General features: G+C 41.5%; 1 protein-coding gene across 1 annotated transcript in view; it reads left to right on the top strand.

The window, feature by feature from the left end:
• The first annotated feature begins 2,179 nt into the window (after positions 1 to 2,179).
• The window catches only part of JHY (junctional cadherin complex regulator), a 452,312-nt gene continuing 438,761 nt past the window's right edge, over positions 2,180 to 15,730 (top strand). The window contains exon 1 of the mRNA XM_086956964.1: positions 2,180 to 2,252. The gene's annotated coding sequence lies outside the window, so the exon portion shown is untranslated. The remainder of the gene's footprint in view (positions 2,253 to 15,730) is intronic.

Raw genomic sequence — 15,730 nt, 5'->3', positions numbered from 1 at the left:
TCTCTAGCCCTAAATACTTGCCCTCCTCGCCTTAATCCTTCATTGGGATGCGTCCGCTCTGAGAACCTCCATCTTCCTGAGCTCATCGCTCAGCTGCTCTCCACCCCGCCCGGCTAGGATGCAGCTCAGAGCCCCAGGAACGCCCTTGACCTTGTGAACAGATGATGCCCGGGAGCTCGAGAGGTCCACCTGCCCTGGCGCCGGCCCTAGGCTAGGGGTGCGGGATGGGACCCGATGCGGGCGGACGGCATGGTCTCCGTGCGATGCATGCCAGCCCTGCTCTGATCACAGAGGGCCAGGGATGAGATAGGCCTGCAGAAGGCAGCGCCGACAAGCTGCCTTCTAGGCTGGCCATGACATTCGACCTGTAACCTTCAAGAGCCGAAATGGATTCAGTAAACATCGCAGCATGTGTCTGCCTTTATAGATGCACGCCTCCCCTGCCGCTCCTCGAAACAATCACCAAAGGTGGGGCCACACAAACGGTGCTGTACAGATACATCCATAAAGTGATAACATTTCTAAAATCCCAATGAAAACCTATGTCATAACACCAAAAAACAAGTGAAGACACAAACTTAACTGTCTTTGAAAAATGACTGCCTGTACCGGATACACCCAACACCTGAGCATCAACAAGCTGAGGATCGCCGGGCGCGAAACAGTGCGGTGACGCAGCACAAGACGCAGTTGCCGTGAGCGTGCACGGAGGCTGAGGATCGCCGACGAAGACACCAGAGCTCCGAGTCTGCCTGCTGCCGAGACTGACCCGAAGAGCCAGGTGAGTTTGGGGGTCGGTGAGAGTGTGGGGGGGGGGGGGGTGAGTGTTGGGGCGGGGGGGAGAGAGGGAGGGGATGTGTGTCTGCGTGTGTGTGTGTCTGCGCATGTGTGTATGCGTGTGTCTTCGGCCGGCCTGGAAAGCGCGTTCACAGACCCTGGTCCGCTGGTGCACCGCTCGAACTCCCTTCAGAGCGAACTCGGTGACAATAGGTCTACGAGAGCTAAAAACAGGCATTTGCAATGCAATAGGTCTTGCAGTTACGAATTTCAGCTATTGTCATCGTAAATAACAATGCCTTTTATTTTTTTTAAACAAAAGAAAAAGGCATTATTATTTGAGTCAATAGCTCAAACTCATGTAAATGTGAGACCTATTGCATTGCAAATGCTTGTTGTTTTGAGAATCTGGTAACCCTTTGTTTATTTATTGAGATTTTATATAGCACGAACATTACCCGAAGGCGTCAGAGCGCTTTACAAAAGAACCATTTGCGTTACATAAGGACTTTGGATTAAATGAGTTACATAAGAGATATAAACAGGAAAAGAATTGCAAATGTACAAGTGGAGCAAAAGGAGGGAAGAAAATGCAAATGTAGAAGTTGTAAAGTCACTAAAGGAAGAGATACAAACAAATAAACTCTAAAATCACATAGGAATGGTAGTAAGTACAAAGATCTACTGCATATACTAGTGGTTGGAGTTATATAAACACCCTACACTTAAAGCCCTTCTTCTGTCCAACTAATTTTGTCAGCAATAAAACGCGCTACTGACCAGGCTGGATTATTTACGAGCTTCGGAACGAACCCTAACTACACTTCCTCTAAGAGCCGAAAACTAAAAGTGAAATTATTCATACTCTGCAGAAAGCTCAGCTCGACACCGGAAGAGAGTTGCGTGTTTGTGAAGTAAGTCGTATTTTCAGAATCAACCAATCGAAAACATCTGTCTCTCAGCCAATCCCCTTCTCTGCTGACCCGGGGATCAGCCTTGGGCAAAATACTCGACCCAGCGAGAAGCTCCTCTGTTCTAAAAGCTTTCATAGAGCGACCACATTCTCCTCTTTACCATACTAGAGTAGAAGGTACTTGATTACTCTACGGACAAAAAGATGATATCCGTAGGAGTATATGTATGTATATATATAACGCGGTGATTTTAGTTATGCATGCGTTGATGTAAATGAAAAACTATGGAGTAAGCAATATAAAACATTGATACAACAGCTAAATATGACTGAGGCAATTATAAAATAGTTGGAAACGGATTTGTTTCTACAAGGCTGTCTGGCTTGTCTTACCGACATTTTCATTCATGGCCGCCATATTTGCATGTTGCTGAAGCAAGTTTTTAAATATCGTTAGCACAATAAAGGATGGAGCCCTTCTTCTATTTTGCCGACAGTTGTCACGGAAACCGAAGACAACAAAAAGCGATGGTTCGTGAGACCTGAAGGTGTTATTTACTCAGTAGGTGTTTTGCATGGATCTTCCCATTGTGCTGGGATGGTATCTTCCGCAGGAGTGGGATTTGAGGGTGTATGGGCAGGGTATGTGCGGGAGGATACCAGCGGAGAGTCAGCATGGCGTGTTGTACTAGTTGGAAGGGTGATTGGCACGTGCTCAGGCTGATGCTTTACCATTGGATTAGACTGCGCATCAACAATCGGAAATGTATCACTGATCCTTCCTTTCACACCGCCTAAAATTAATATTCATTTGCATTTAACATTCGTTTTCTTTGAATCACAGCGCCTAAATGCAGTAGATCATATACGAGTATAAATTGAAGACATTTGATGCGGAACTCATCACTCATCATCACTGTATACTCACATTCCGTGTCCCCCACTATTAAAGTGCACTCCCTTGTTTCTGTATTATATAGTGCGCCACAGGGGTCCACAAAAGTCCCATGGTTAAGAAACACTCCTCTATAGTAAAGGCAACCTTCCCATATTAGATGAATGCAGATTTTCCACAGTTTTAATGTAAAGAAAATCATGATTTTATTAAAAAAGGCACGGAGGCTAATATTATGCATATCCCTTTTATTCCTGCCCAAACACAACAGCAACAACACTATAGAACTTAGAATATTATCAAAACATTCCAGAACTTAGAACATGTATAATACACCAAGTAAAGCAGCCATCTTCCTCTTTTGTTGCTGCTCGAACATGAGATAAGTACTCTTTATAAGTACACTTTATAAATTCGATTTAAAAGAAATTGATTAATATATTTAGCCAGAGATAATTATGGGTCATTGGAATAAGGATTAGAGTAAGGATCTAAGGGAAAATGTTTTTATAAATGGGTTTTATTATGTGAAGTGATGTTTGTTAGAGGAAGGAAAAACGGATGTTAATCTTAAACATGTTTGGATTAATGCCGTGGTTTATTTAACAAATTAAGGCGTGTTTTATTTTACGATACATAGGAGTATTAGGTTACCGTCTGTTGGTTCGTGAGGTTGTCGGTTGGAAAGCGCGTGGGTCCATGAGCGCATGGCATATATTTGACGCGTCGCGTGGCAGGAGACGCGAGCGCTTCAAGACGCGAGCGCTTCAAGCTGTGTAGGCGGAGGAAGTGTAGAACGGCAGCTGAGGAGAGTTCGGACGCGAATTCACACACGCGCTGAAGCATAGGAAGTGTGTGCTGAAGGGGCCGCAACTCTGAGCGTAAGGTGTGTAACCGTGTGTTACGCATTTTAGAGTTTTCCCAAGACTTTGAAATGCTCTTTTAAATCCATTTCATTGGGAAGATTGATTGTTCACAGAATACCCAGGCAATCACGGGAATCACAAGAAGGTACGGCTTGTGCACTCTCTTATGTGCTTCTGTCTGAAAAAGAAACAATACAAAACACCTAGGTGTATGAGTGCATGCCATATAGGCGTTTCTTTCCTGCCATCATCTTTTAACTATTATTGCCTCTTTTGAGATGCCTATTTGGAAGAACGTTTGTCTGAATGCTTGAATTAAAACAATGTACAAACAGTAAACAAGTAAACATAGACACTGAACACATATTCTTACTGGGAAAAAACAACGTGCATCCTATGCCTTTTATTGCTTTACGTACAGTGGCTGTACACTTCTTGCAGTAATGCTCTGCATCTAACCTACATATGGGTTGAATCCCAGTTGAGCAAATGTAGTCTTTTATAATTTAAGTTAAAAAAAAATCAAGTATGTGGGGGTAATGGTTTTTCTGCTACAACTCTCAAAGCATGTAGACAGCCGGAAAGGAGTGTTGTGCACTGTACAATTACTGTTATTAGTAATGTGTTAAAATGTCCATTCTTCTGTTGAACACAATTATGACATTAATAACCCTGTCCCCATCCTACTACCATTCTGTGCACAATAAAAAGCACAATTCAACGCAAGTCAAAATAGCTTTATTAGATTTCACGTAGCAAATCATAAAAGTACAATAAAAACAATTCAATATCTTCATTATAATCAATTTCAATTGTTAAAATACAATTTCATACACGAGAATGAAACACTCCTTCTAAAAGCCAGGTTAAATCCAGAGGCAGACGAAGGGGATGAATATACTTGTATCTTAAACTAGCCCATTTGGGACAAATGAAGCTGATATGTATAGTGTCTAGTGCAGTAGTCATGTTACATGAGCATAACGGAGGGTCCAAAGACTATACCACCTCACTCATAATTGTGGAAACAGATTCCGATGAAAATACACTAATAGTGCTCTATGTAAAACCGTCATATCAAGCGATAAATACCAGTCCATCTTGCTTGGAGATTTTACCATAGCACAATGGACGCACAGGCCTTTAAACAGTGAACTTTTGGCCCTTTTCTTCTGCATGTATCCCAAAAAGGACCCCTTCATCCAGGCAACATCTGGTTTATAAATCAAGCCAGGGTCACTAAAAAGCTGCGACTTACCCAGTTGAGCCAAAATGGTTTTGGTAAAATTCAACCATAGCATATGAAGACAGTGATCCAGTCGCAAACATTCTCTTAAGATCCTTCTGTTAAACTCTAATTCACTTTTTAGCCATACTGAAAACCACAAAAGTAAGGGGCATATTCCTACATGATCCGAAGTAAAGCCAGCCCCCAATTTATTGTGCCCAATCTCTGGGGGCACACTGTGGGGGATCCTCAGTATCCTCCTAAAGAATCTATTTTCTGCTACTTGTATTGGTTGACATGGCTTATATTCCCAGACCTCCCCCTGAATGACACAGCTGGTACACATTTTGCTTTGTAGAGATGTAATATGGACTTAATATGGCTATATCCTAGGTGCCTAGAGAAAACATTGATACTGTGAGCTACCCTGTTGAACAATTGGACATGTTTTCTACTCAAGGGATCCCAATTCATTTTACTGTCCAACAAAATACCCAGGTAGCAGAATTTATCCACTTTGCCAATGTGATGTTCTTTATTACATATGTGTTGGTTCTGGCATTTTTTGGGCCTAGTGTCATCGCATAAGGTTTATATAATGAATTTTCAGTCCGAGATTATCCATAAAATCATGAAATTGATCTAATAAAAGCTGCTAGCTATTCACTGTACTCACTATGAGAAGAGTATCACCCTCTTACAGTAATGCTGAGACCAATCTATTTCCTACCTTCGGTACGTCTTTACAATGATTTCCTAAACTGCTCTAGCCGGCTAATGTAAAAAATAAAAAGCATAGGCGCCAATATACAGCCCTGCCTGCCCTCCACTCCCTAAATAAAAGTCCAGAGTGCATTCATCATTAGGTCCAAATCTTACTTGAGCTTCCAATCCTTTATGGAAATCAATCAGAAAAGTTACTCAGCACATCCCACAGTTTCGATATTTCCACTGTGGCAAAATCTGTGCTGAAATCCATGAAGGCCAAATTAATGCTTTTCCTCCTCGCTACTGAGTATTTGTCGATTAATAAATAAAGATTCACATTCTGTGTACCTCGTGTTGATCTAAAACCATATTGAATTTCCAACATGATTTTCCTGCTATCTACCCACTCAATTAGCCGATTGGGCAGGACCCTACCTAGAACTTTCACTTCAGTGTCTATCGAAGAAATTTGTTGATAGCACGCAGGCTCTGCTTGGTTCCCTTTTTTAAAAATTGGGATAATAACTGATTGCTTCTAAGATATGGGAATATGGCCACACATTACTGCCTTTAAATGTTGAGTGATTAATGGGGCCCAGAGGTCAACATGTTTTAAAAAGGTCCACGGAACACCATCCAGGCCTAGCGCTTTTCCTGACGAAAGACCAATATTCCTTCCTTCACCTCCACCAGGTCAAAATGTTGTTTTAATTCCCTGTCTAAAAATGCGATGGGTGTTGGATGGCTATAATTCGCATAAATAATTTCGAAGTGGGCTACTGATAGTTTGGGCCATATCTGTAGCTGCTACCACATTGAAGAGTGGCTGGTTTTCTACTTTCCAAAAGGCTGAGCTATCCCTAGAGCTACAGGCCTGCTTTAACTTTTCGCACGCTTCTCTTTTAAGGGCACTCTTTCAGTTACTTCGCTCCAGCACATATAGCTTTCTGGCTTCCAATACAGCTTCTTTCGACCTTGGCTTATGCTGGAGAGCCAACTTTAAATCTTTAGAACAGCTTTTGTTGAACATTTAGGACCATGGCTTTCTAGCCTTTTGCTTTTCCTGGTTAGGGCAGTCTGAACCTCCACAGATAGTGGAGTAAGAATCCACGATATCTTGGTCAGCGGAGTCTACATGCAGGCACACTTAAAATTCAGAACTAAACCTTTGAACCAAATTCCTCGTAAATTCCTCAGTGATGATCTTATGCCAACCAAATTAGCCAACATTGTTCCTTAATTAAAAGAGTTTCTTTAGGAATGTTGTTGCTCTTGTCCCTTAAACCATAACAGCAGAACTCGGCCATGAGTGGGTTTTGATTGAGGCTCCTGGTTTTCCGTTCTTACGGATTTTTTACAGATAATTACAGACAGAAAACAAAGTGTTTCCTGTCTATTTATTTTTAAATGTGAAAATTCAGAAAAGTCTGCTTCTTGTTGGTGACTCTCCATGCTGTTTAGTCATGATTTCTAGGACCACAGCTGAGCAGATAGGCAGCATGAGAAGTTAAAAGTAGGTCGAGATTTCCCTAAATGCAGATGTATGGTAACATATATTTGTACTATAATGCTCATATTTACATGAGGGTGTAGCGTTTTGCTATATTTGGATTTTAATGTTCTAAAACGCGACAGGCAGCAAAGTATGAGTGCATGTTTATAAGTTAAGTAAATGTGAAAATATACCATTTTATGAGTCCATATATTTGTAAAACACAAAATAAATATGGATAAATACCAATAAGATGAGCAAAACAAAATATGGTAAATACAGATGGAAATGTTAAAAAAATAAATACCATGAAACCAGGAGCCCTGGTTATGATCACTATTAGCATTCCACTCTGTCTTACATTTAATAAGAAAGGGAATCATGACATTGGACACCAAGATAAATCCTATAGAAAAAATAATACCTCCACCCTTAAAAGGTTGGTAAGGTCAAATTCAGACAGTATGAGATTTAAAATATCTCCCTGCAGGAATGAATAAAATTAACATCATCTGAGTCCTCACAAAGGCCTTCTTTCCTCCTATTAGGACTACACAGGGAACATGGGTGTGTAATTAAAGTCTCTTACTAGCAAAATTATAGGCACAAAAGACTAAACAAGTTAGGTCTCTTCCGAGAATTTTCTTAGCTCAGCTTGCAGCTGGACCTCCGACGAGGGTGAGCTATAGATGTTAATTGCCAAAACCCTAACCTTGTGTAGAAAAGATAGGAGGTGCCCAGGATGTATCCTGATTCAAAGGAAACATGCTCCCTGTCACAACCTGTCAAACCTCTTGCCAAACCTTCCTTCGATCTACCATGTAGTGAGGGTGTTACATTGGCCCTAAATGCTGTGAACCCATCAATAAAAGAGGTCCGCTCCATGTCCCAGGTCTCCTGGAAGCACATTATCCCAACTATCTTGCAAAATTCAAATCCCTGAACATCTGTCAGTGAAGATCTTATCTCTACTACATTCCAGCTGAGTACTGGAAAGATATTCTTATGCATCCCCTGTTAAACACAATTATGACGTTAATAACACTATCCCCATCCTGCCACCATTCTGTGCACAATAAGAATCACAATTAAAACACTCCGCATTACACATTCTTTTTGAATTTAATATATGTTTTGCCCCATGCATTACATTTGGAAATTATTGCTGTTTTTGAGTAGGTAAGAAACTTCTAAGAAAGGTTTAAGTGGGTGTTTGATGTTATGAGGAAATATAGCACATGTTCTCCAAGATTTGTAAACTCATATCACAATAAGCAGACATGTCATTCTGATAGAGCTGTATAAAGGATGACTGCACACAATACACCATATCCTAGTGACTTTTTCTAATGAAGTTAAGCTGACAGAATATTTTATATTGTCCTCTGTCCTACATTTGTACATATTATGCCGCTGTGGAAATTCAACAGTTGAGCATCACAGGAAGAAATTGTAGTTAAAGATGTAGAAGAGATAGGAAATTATGGCCCTGTTATACTACTGTGGTGGTAGATTGTGGTGGACATAATAGAAAGAAATGGTGCTCTCCGTGCAGCATTGGTGACATGGAACCACGTGACCTGCTTTACATCTGTCTGAATTATTGAATTCATTTTACAATTTTAAAGAAAATACCTTTGAATGACGGTTTGACGATAGTCACGGGCTATAGGTCTGAAAGGATGAATGTGTCTACTAACAGTATGGTGAGGGATAGAAGTGGTAAAGGAACAATACTGTCTTAGAAGGATGACTGAATTACAAAGTAAACGTTTGTAAGTGTTTGAGCAACTGTGTGATTTTCTGTGCTAGTAGAAGGTTAAAAGATGAGACTGATTCTCTTGATTCAGGCTCTCTCTTCTGCACTGAGTGTCAAGAGAGGGTGCAGACGGGTGAGGGGATGCGATGTGAGATTACTTAATTTGGCATACCTTCTGGCACAAGGATGATGTTTTGTTTATTTGTTATTTTTTTGTTTTTGCTGAAGTGATTACAAGAACTGACACCATTTTTGTTGTGATTCCCCCATTTTTCCTTTCTGGTTTTGCTGCCTTTTGGACTCTGTTTACTATGCCATTGCTAATGAGTGGTATAGTGTCTGTGATTTCCCCCTAAAGCATGTAATGTGCATTGGATTTACCAAGATGACTTATTTAACTTTCTTTTGAGGCCATGGTAGAAGGTGCAAGAAATGCATTAATGCCATGGAAAGTACATTTTATGCTTGGGGGTCAGTGTTTATTTACACCAACCCCATATACTACAAAAATCTATGGTTGCCAGGGGTACCTTTGTGTTCTGGTTGGGCTGTGTTTTAAAAGCACTGCAGAAACAAACAGCAAGGAAAAATGCCCATGCAATATAGAAAAACTATTTTTTATGTATTAAATAAGTCACACTAAAGAATGCTTTGTAAGCCCTCATGACTGGGTGTTTAATGTGCAAAACATTAGCATGCTACATAGTTCGACTAGCATGCCATCACTGTTTATAAATACCAAAATAATTTTACAATGTGTAGATAAAGCTGAATTGTACATGAACAGGCATAGATCTAAAGAAAATCCTTATTTTATATCTTTACTTGGGAAGATGCTATCAAAATGATCCAAAATTCTTTTACACTTATTTAAAAAAAAAATTCCCCTGTCAAAGTAAACTTTTGCTAACACAAGTAGAAAAGTAACTTTTACAAATTGTACTTTGTGTTGCCTGAGTGAAAACAAGTTCAAAACTATGTTATCAATCAGCCGACAACAGTGACTAAATACACATCCATGTCTGAAAGTTAATGACCCTGCTCTTAAAGGACACTAGCTTGCCCTCCTGGCTTAGGAATTCAGGGTTGCTGTCTGCATTTGTTCATTTAACAGGGATAAACCATCTAGCAGGGGTGCATGAAAAGTTTACAGAACAAATGTCAGCCATCACACTTCTTTTGAATTGCTGATGCCAAATTGGGCTGGTTGATCTGCTCCCATTCTAGAGGCAAAACAGAGCCCATCCAGATGAAAGACAGGATTATCCATTTTGGATTTATGGAGTTTGGGAACCAAAAAAGAAACATTGAAAAAGGAGGTGTGTACAGTGGTCAAGAACAGTCAGGACTGGGTGTAGGATGTTCCCCATTCATGGATAGTGAGGTTTTGTAATTCTCGAGTCTGACTTCATTTTGTTCTGTAACACAAAAAGGGTACAAAGTTCCCCAATAGGAATGTAAAGGACAGTGTAAGTGTGTAGCGTAGAGGACAAAAGAAGGGGGGAGAATTCCTTTTGGAACTAAAACCCTCACACACCCAGCAATCTAGGTGTCATGCTTCATCATATGTAAAAAAATAGAAATTACAACCTCATCTTGTGGGTCAGTAAAGGGGCAGGCCGAATGGTCCTACTCTAGTAATGCGACCCTAGGAGGTTTCCTAAGGTGCCCCGTAGTCTGCTCCCGTGGGACCTGCGCAGATGGGTAAGGTACCTCAGTGGCGTGCGGTCATTACTGTCTACACCTACCCCCACGTACACTGCTGGGTCAGAGCGTGGAGCAGCTGGCCTGCCACTTTACTGACCCACAAGATGAGGTTGTAATTTCTATTTTTTTACTTTTCTCAACTGTGTAGTACAGAACACTTGGGTCCTGAAGAATTGCCATGACGGCAAGAAACATGTTGAACTGACCTGAGGGTTGCAGATATTTTGCTGTGAGCTTCCCCAGTATATATCTCCCCTCCCACCCTTTTAGCTAAGGGAGCCAACCACGCCAATAAAGTTTATTGTGGACTGACTTACCTTTTTTAACCCACTCCACTTCACGACTACACTTTTTCTTGCCCTCTCACACGCATGCACCATATGGCTGGAACAAAAGATCTCCGATAAAGAGCCCCTTTACGGGTGCCCGTCAGACATTGCAGCGCCAGTCTGACGAGGAGTAGAACCCATATGATGAAGCATGACACCTAGCTTGCTGGATGTGTGAGGGTTTTAGTTCCAAAAGGAATTCTCCCCCTTCTTTTGTCCTCTACGCTACACACTTACACTGTCCTTTACATTCCTATTGGGGAACTTTGTACCTTTTTTGTGGTACTAGTTGTTCGGACTTGTACACTGGACCCCGTTAAAGAAAGTCCGCCACGGTTCCCCCTTTTGTTGATATCCATTTTGTTCTGTGCCACCATTTTGTGTTGCCCTCACGTAGGCCTGTGAAGGTAGCCTGGCGAACAAAGTGCCGCGAGCAGCACGTTAGAGGATGGAGTCTGTTGTAACTGAAAGAGATGTTGAGAGAATAGATCTTAAGACAAGATTTTGTACATTGATACATAGCAAATGTTTTATAATATTGTGCTTTTTGATGTTTTTAAGTATCACATTAGCTTGTGTGGGTTGGACTGTCTATGTTACACAACAGACATCAATCAATCAATCAAGGCATTTATATAGCGCACTACTCACCCAGAGGGTCTCAAGGCGCTAGGGGAGGGGGTCCGCTACTGCTCGAACAGCCAGGTCTTGAGTTGTTTCCTGAAGGCGAGGTGGTCCTCCTTCTGCACCCACTTCCCAACATATGCTTTCTTTCTCTACTGTTTCTTCTTTGCACCAGTTTTATATGTTGCCTGAACATGAACAGACAAGGAGATCAGAATTTGTCAACAACTCGTTCATACAGTTGTTGCATCAGCATCAGTTAGTAGTAAATACCACAAATTGTTGGGTTTGTGGTCTTATGCCTCATACGACAGATAAAGGTATGCCATATTTGGTTTTGCCTTTTTCTTTTAATGGGTCTGTGTGGGCTTTTCAGACCATGTTTATCTATGCAAATGAGGTATGCCCCATACGTTCCCTTAAAGATAACTCGAGCAATAGTGCTTTGATAAGGGGAATAGTAGCTATGATCCGAGATATTGATGCATATAATGCTATCCCTAAGGATGAGGTGCAGGCTTACGTTGGTTGGAACGTGACTGGATATAGTACCAGCTTGACAGAGAAGGAGAGACGAAAAAGGTCTCCCCTATTTGGATTGTACCCCACTGAGGCCATTTTTGTTTGCAAGGTAATGGTCGGAATCCGAAAGCTATTCATCTCGGAATTCTCCACCGTTTGTGCGACATATTTTGTTTGTCATGACAGAGCCTACACATGGTTGCCACCTGATTTTTCAGGAACGTGTTATGTGGCGTTTCTGCTTCCCCCTACATACACTACTGCTTCAGACTATCATAGAAACGAGATATGATAGAGGTGTCTTCAATCAGGAAGATACTGCAGCACACAAAGTAGGAGATTTCTTCAAGGGCTTCCTTCCCTTTTTGGGTCCTATGATCAATAGTAGGCATATTCGATAGCTTGTCCGCGTTGTTGAAGCTACCATTAATGAGACAGCAGGTGCTCTTAGTAATGTTCTAGCTGAGCTTCAAGCGGACCGCCTTATGACTTTGCCGAACCGTATGGTATGGAGAAGCGTGGCTCGATGGTTAGAGCGGCAGACCCTGATGCAGAGGTCTGGCCTGGGACCAGGGTTCAATGCCCGCCTCGGCGGCTCTTGGACTCAATTTCCCCGGACCTGATAATTCTCGCCTCGGTGCCTAGTCTAATCATGGGTCCCACTCTGTGACTCTGGGCAATAGCTTGCTTAATCTCCACAATGGCCCCAACAGCGCTGTGGATGCCTGGCTTCACCTTGGGGGTGCCCAGGAGTGGACATTTCACAGGAAAGCCAGGATAGGTTCCACAGCGGTATGAATACAGCGCTACGAGGCATCCGGGTAGAAGTGCGCTATATAAATACTCTACATTTACATTTACATCATACTTGCAGATCGAGGAGGAGTATGTAAACTGATTGGATCCAGTTGCTGTGTTTACATACCAGATAATGCCCCTACAGTGTACCAAGCCATCTCTAGGTTGTATAAAATCTCTAAGTCTATCCATGTAGACGAAGGAGACTAGTCGTTGACGGGATGGTTTTGGGGACTGCTGTCCAAATGGGGATGGAAGACTCTGACATTCCTTGGTATGGTTTTAACCATCCTTTTCTCTTGTTGTCTTTGCACCCAGTGTGGTTCCCGCCATTTGTAGTCTTTGTGCTACTATGTGTGTTCGAAGACCTGTCCTGAGAGAAGTAGAGAATAATAAGATGATGCTACAGCAACACCTTGATGACCTAATGAATATCGATATAGACCTAGATTCAGATTAACATGAGTCTTAGGTTATTGCCTACGTAATGGCAAAAGGAGGGTCTGAGGTTTTGTAATTCTCGAGTCTGACTCCATTTTGTTCTGTGCCACCATTTTGTGTTGCCCTCACGTAGGCCTGTGAAGGTAGCCTGGCGAACAAAGTGGCCTGGCCTTCTTAGTTCATGTATACATTAACTAAGTTTCTTTTTTACTCTGAAATGAACTGTAAGAAACTGACCTCTTCACCTGAAACTGACCTTGCAAAGCCAATTTCCCTGATCGATCTTTGTCTGAGATTGCCAATCAATGTTCAGGACATCGTTAACTTTTAGTTTCCTTGCACATGCCTTATTTTGTTCAGCATCTGTTACTGTTTCATTTTTATGTTTCTTCATTACACGGGTTATGCTTTCAATTATAGGCTTGTCCGGCTTGTGGAGATTGAATTTGGGACATTCCTAATAATTAACTTTTGGGTTGGGATACTGTAAATTGAGTTTTTGTTATGTGATACTTTGTTTGAAAATGTACCTTATTGGCTAGAATTGTGTGCAGTGGGTGTACATTTATAATATGAATATTGGGTATAAAAGGAAACGTCTCGCCTTAGTAAAATGAGCAGTCTCCTGAGAATTTACACCGTGATGTATTTCTAGGATCACTGTTACTAGCTGCAGCTAATAAACTTGGTCTCTGATGCCATCTAGAAGTATTCCGTGTCTCTGTATACCAATACAGGTGAACTCGAAGATCTTAGGCGTGCCCCTGACGCCGCTGGGTTAAACCCCGGTTCTTCAACAGTGCACAGAATGGGACTTGCACCTTCCTGGAGAAAGAAGTACTTGCACATCACTGGAGAAAGAAGTTCACTGGAAGAGAAGGATTGAAGCGTTCCAAACTACTGCTAGCACCCAGGGACTTGAACAGTTGTTATAGGCTAACCTCCTGTTAGCCTACTTCCCGGTCACAAAAAGCAGAAAGGCTCCTAGCTCCAAGATAGCACTGCTGACCACAGAAGCCTGGAGCATTCAGGAGGCCTGACTTGAGAAAGAGCTGCTGCCTAGAAGCTTGGTTGAGGACTGAGGAGCCACAGAAGTAATACGATTTTTTTCTCCAGCATTTGGAAAAAAGAGGGAATTGTTTTCTCTATTTTTGCAGGACCGTGACAAAGAGCTCAGATTTTTCCAGGGAGGGTGCATCCTGAACAAAACCAAGTTTGTCCCACTCAGATGTTTGCTGCGCTAAAAGCTGGTACAGTTAGACCTTGGAGTACAGATATCTAGCCACTTGAAACCCTCCCTGGCCACAGCTTCCAGCCTTGCCCTGCTACTAGATTTTGAGAACCACAAAAGTGCGTGAGTAAACCTTGGATGATAGTGAGGTGACAAATCTATCCCAGCAGTAACGCAGCCTTTGTGGTTCTGAAATTCCCCGTAGTTCTGCTCCGCACTTTTTGGTGCCAAAACCAGCAGGAGCTCGATGATGACTTATCCGACCTTGAGGGACCCTTGCCAGCTTCAGTTTGGACCTTTTCCCTCTGGAAGACTTTGATCTCCAAAATGTAGATTAAGTCTCAAAGTAAAACTTGGATGGGGGCAGCCTGCTTCTTGTAGCTGACCTCCACTCCTTCATGGTGAGCCTCAAGTTGCTCCTAGGTCACAGTCAACCCGAACTGAGACTTTACATTGCACCTTTACTTTCACTAGGTGCTTTAAAGATTTATATCTCTGGTTCCTTTTATTAGACCAGGCCTTTTACCTTTACTCACTTACTTTGCTGAACTTGTTTTGTTGGCATTAGGACTATGGGCACTTTACCTCTGCTAACCAGTGCTAAAGTGCTTCTGTTCTCTACGTAAACCTGGTACATTTGCCTACACATGATTGGAACATTTAATTTATTTTTAATCCTTAATAAATTATACTACCTGTACCGATGGCCTATAAATTAAATGCTGGTAGTGGGCAGTGGCACCTATTGTGCCACCCACTAAAGTTCTATAGTAGAACATGTCTCATGTCTCAGGCCTGTAACAGCCGCCTGTAAGGCAGTTTAAACAGCCTTTTTGACCTCATAGTATAAACTTTTTGCCAGGCCCAAACATTCCTTTCAAATATTTATAAGTCACCGCTAAGGTAGGCTCTAAGGGCTCATAGGGCGTGCTGCATGGTATTTAAAAGTTGGACATGTGTGTTTAAGTTTTACATGTCCTGACCGTAAACAGCTCCTAAAGTTGTTTTTCACTTTTGTAATGCCTATTATTCCCATAGAGTATTACTGGGTTATCTCATTAAACTTAATAAGCGCTAACATCAGTTTGGGACCAGATAGTGATGGACGGTTTTCGTTTAAATGAACTGCAATAAAAAATCCTCCTTAATGGTAAAGTTGTATTTTAAGTAAAAACATTTCTTTAAAAAACACTTTAGAAAGTTCATACAAAGGGGTTGGGGTCTATTTTATCAGTAAGATTAGACACTTTAAACATACAATAACATCAATATACCCTGTCTGATATTATTTAACCAACGCAAAATTCAGTCCTTAATCATCAAGAACTTTAATTAACTGGACCCCATATCAAATACATTATAACATTTTAATCTTTGTTTGAACTATTTTGCATATGTAATCCTAAATATTGGATGATATCAACAAACGTTTTATGAGCT

Source organism: Lissotriton vulgaris, chromosome 2_1 (genome assembly GCF_964263255.1).
Source record: "Lissotriton vulgaris chromosome 2_1, aLisVul1.2, whole genome shotgun sequence".
In the NCBI taxonomy this organism is placed as follows: Eukaryota; Metazoa; Chordata; class Amphibia; order Caudata; family Salamandridae; genus Lissotriton; species Lissotriton vulgaris.
This window is presented reverse-complemented; position numbering and strand designations above follow the sequence as displayed.